This window comes from Cryptotermes secundus, unplaced genomic scaffold, assembly GCF_002891405.2.
Source record: "Cryptotermes secundus unplaced genomic scaffold, Csec_1.0 scaffold3957, whole genome shotgun sequence".
NCBI classification, from domain to species: domain Eukaryota; kingdom Metazoa; phylum Arthropoda; class Insecta; order Blattodea; family Kalotermitidae; genus Cryptotermes; species Cryptotermes secundus.
In genome coordinates this window covers 45,938-50,471 of record NW_019724833.1, presented here as the reverse complement: position 1 = coordinate 50,471, position 4,534 = coordinate 45,938, and positions in this window count along the sequence as shown.

The window sequence follows — 4,534 nt, the reverse complement described above, 5'->3', positions numbered from 1 at the left end:
TAAGGAAGAAATAAGCCTGAAAGTAATAAATTAAAGAAGACACATGTAATTAAGAAAAAGATTGAAAATGAGGTTTTGAATTTTATCGAACAATTCCACAGCAACATTTGCACATAGCTGTAACACCCATGACTGCTGTATACAAAGGCAAGAGTATGAAGCAAATTTCATCTTTCTAGGTGTTCTCCATTTGGGTTTGTGATGTAAAAAGAGATTTCTATCTCATGGTATGTTGTGCTGTGTCATATAGTAAATGTGTATCAGTCTGAGTATGTTACTGTTCTGCCCTTAAGGTGAAGGCAGGAAGTTTCCTCTGAATTGGTATCTACCACATGACACCACATCAGATCCCAGAACACAATAATGTTCATAGTCACCAGCATGAGAATCTCAGATCCTTTACTTTAGCATGTATTCCTCATCGGGAGACTGAAATGTATAGGAGTAGTCATACTGTATCTACAGAATGTCAGTATCATGCAGTTGCTTCAAATCCGAAGTGATGCTTTGATTTATTTTATTAAGCTGGTTGGTGTAGTGGTAGCGCTGTAGACTTGTATTTTGGAGGTGCTGACCTTGAATCTTGGTTGGGACTTTGGCTATTCTGACAGGTTTTTCCTGTCCTACCAGCAACTGAAAACTGCTTCCTTGCAAATCCTTCCCAGTTCATCAGTTTAACTACATTTGATACTATGGTCAGGATACTCACTGCACTAAAAATGAACACAAAAATAGAAAACAGACATTTACATTTTGATATACAGTGTTATAAAGGTTATAAAGAGAACTTTTAACAGGACAAAGAATTGATGCTTTAACTGATAGTCATTATAGGCAGTCTGGAACCAGGAAATGTAGAAGTTCCTTCAAAATTCAAATAGTGGATATATGCAGTAATCCTGTTTATAATGATATTGACAGTTATTCTGTAATGTGCAGTATGTATCAAGGGAGGCAGAAAGCTGTGTGCTGCTTGTTACTAAGCAGTACTGGAAGCATGGGTAGGTCAGGGGAGCTCAGTGACTTTGAATGTGGAATAGTTATTGTTGCCACATCAGTAAGAAATCTGCCAGGGACATTGAAACCCTTCTCAAGTTGCCCAAGTTGACAGTTGGCGTTGTGATTTGAAGTGGAAATGTGAAGCCACAACCATAATGAAACTATGACAAGGTAGGCCACATGTAATGACTGACAGGGACCATCAAGCATTGAAGAAGGTGGTTCATGAAACTCGCCAGACATTGAGTTAAACAGTCACTCATAAGTTCTGCAGTGCTACGAATTGACAAGCCAGCACCTTGACTGTGTGTTGAGAGTTAAGAGGAATGGGGTTCCATGGGCGAGCAGCTGCCCAGAATCCAAACATTTCACCTGTGAATGCTAAGCGCCACCTAAAGTGGTGTAAAGAGCAATGCCACCGGACAGTGGACAACTGGAAACGTGTGATTTGGGGTGATGAATCACGCTATACCATGTGGCAGGCCAATGGGAGTGTTTGGATATAGTGAATGTCTACCAGCATGTGCAGTGCCAGGGTGAAATTTGGAGGAGGTGGCATTAAAGTGTGGGGCTGTTTTTCATGGAATGGACTTGGCCCTTTTGTAATACTGCATGGAGTTTTAAATGCAGAAGGATACAAGGACATTGTGACCCGTTGCATACCGTCTATGATAGAAGACCAGTTCAGTGATGATTGTCTGTATCAACATGACAGTGCTCCCTGCCATAAAGCAAGGTCTGTGAAGGACTGGTTTGTGGACAATTATGTTCCAGAAATGGGCTTCTCAGCCCAGAGTCCTGACTTGAATCTGTGGGATGAATTAGAATGCCAACTTCATTCCAGACCCCAACACCCTTACATCACTAATTGCTCTGGCTACAGCTCTGCAGGAAGAATGGGCTGCCATTCCACCAAAGATGTTCAGACACCTGGTAGAAAGTCTTCCTGGCAGAGTTAGAGCTGTTATAAAGGCAAAGGGTGGACCCACCATGTATTAATGTTCACAACTGGGAAATGTGTCACAGAAGAGGTTGGATTACAGTTTAGAGTAGATGTCTGGATACTTTTGATCAGAGAGTATTTTTGGTTCTAAATATTAAATGAACATGGCAGCTGTCTGATTCATTACCAGACAGTGATTGTATTTATGACTGGACCCCCAAGTATTTCTCTTTTGTTTTTTCTCCTTTGGCATGCAGTTTTTGGACACTTTTTAACAAGAATGTATTATACGAGGGTGAATCAAATGAAAACCATAAACATTTTTTAATTTAATTTATTGAATGAAAGCGGCACACAACTATATCCTTCTTCTACATAGTCTCCATTTCGTTCAATAGAGGCCCTCCAGCATATAAAAAGTGTATGGATTCCTCTAGAAACAAATTCTTGTGGTTGTCTCATGCACCGCCTGCTGTACCTCTTCATCAGCACGGAACTTCTTTCCTCTCATTGCCTCTTTGAGTGGCCCAAACATGTGGTAATCACTTGGGGCTAGGTCTGGTGAGTATGGAGGATGTGCAAGACACTCAAAGTGCAACTCTTGCATACGCAGTATGGGGCTGAGCATTGTCATGTTGCAAAAGGACATCTCTAGTCAAAAGTCCACGTCGCTTTGATGTGACTGCAGGTCAAAGATGTTTCTTCAAGAGATCTGAATATGAGGCACTGATGATAGTGTTCCCCCGAGGCGTGTAGTGCTCCAGGAGTACGCCTCGTTCATCCCAAAAGAGTCAGCATAATCTTCCCTGCAGATGGCTGCGTCTGGAACTTCTTGGGTTTTGGTGATGAGGAATGACCCCATTCCTTGCGTGTTCTCTTTGTTTCCGGTTGGTGGTAGTGCACCCAAGTTTCATCACCAGTTACGATTCTCGAAAGGAAGCCATCACCTTCTGCTTGAAGGTGCCGCAGAAGTTCTTCATAGGCGTCAATACGTCGTTTCAATCCTGGAGTCAGCTGCCATGGTGCTCACCTTGCAGACACTATGTGAAACTGGAGCACATCATGAATGACATGGCGTGCTGATCTGTGACTCATGTTAAGAATTTCGGCTATTTCATCCACCGACACTCGGCGATTCTCCATCACTAGGGCTTACTGCCACCTATAGAATACTCTTTATAGCACTGGTAACATGTCTGCCAACTTATAGGAGAATGGCGCGATATTTTGAATTTTTATCTCAGTTTTACGCATTTGACTCACCTATGTACCTCTTAAAGTTGGCTCTATGCTTAATTAACCACCATGTCATGAAGGCATATGAGGAGTGGACATGTGTCAGTATCATTTTTAACCTCAGCACTGGGTGGAGGTGAGTGGGCACTATCATGCCCCATCTGCTTTACCTGCAGGGAAAGAGTCCCCAGTACCCATTGGATAGGAGGATGGGTGGACCCCAGAGACAGTCTGGTCACTGTCAAGTAGAGAAAAATCTCTTGCCCTTGCTGGGAATTGAACCCCAGCCATCCAGCCCATAGCCCATTGCTATACTGAGCTATCTGGCTCCTATATTAGTATATCTCTTATTACTTTTAAAACAGAGAACCATGACATAATCTCAGTGTCATGCCCAAGTTTGTGTATGCTGCTACTATGGATTTGCAACCCTATTCCAGTGAGAAATGAGACAGCATGCACAGTGTNCTCCCTGCCATAAAGCAAGGTCTGTGAAGGACTGGTTTGTGGACATTTATGTTCCAGAAATGGGCTTCTCAGCCCAGAGTCCTGACTTGAATCCTGCAGAACATCTGTGGGATGAATTAGAATGCCAACTTCATTCCAGACCCCAACACCCTTACATCACTAATTGCTCTGGCTACAGCTCTGCAGGAAGAATGGGCTGCCATTCCACCAAAGATGTTCAGACACCTGGTAGAAAGTCTTCCTGGCAGAGTTAGAGCTGTTATAAAGGCAAAGGGTGGACCCACCATGTATTAATGTTCACAACTGGGAAATGTGTCACAGAAGAGGTTGGATTACAGTTTAGAGTAGATGTCTGGATACTTTTGATCAGAGAGTATTTTTGGTTCTAAATATTAAATGAACATGGCAGCTGTCTGATTCATTACCAGACAGTGATTGTATTTATGACTGGACCCCCAAGTATTTCTCTTTTGTTTTTTCTCCTTTGGCATGCAGTTTTTGGACACTTTTTAACAAGAATGTATTATACGAGGGTGAATCAAATGAAAACCATAAACATTTTTTTATTTAATTTATTGAATGAAAGCGGCACACAACTATATCCTTCTTCTACATAGTCTCCATTTCGTTCAATAGAGGCCCTCCAGCATATAAAAAGTGTATGGATTCCTCTAGAAACAAATTCTTGTGGTTGTCTCATGCACCGCCTGCTGTACCTCTTCATCAGCACGGAACTTCTTTCCTCTCATTGCCTCTTTGAGTGGCCCAAACATGTGGTAATCACTTGGGGCTAGGTCTGGTGAGTATGGAGGATGTGCAAGACACTCAAAGTGCAACTCTTGCATACGCAGTATGGGGCTGAGCATTGTCATGTTGCAAAAGGACATC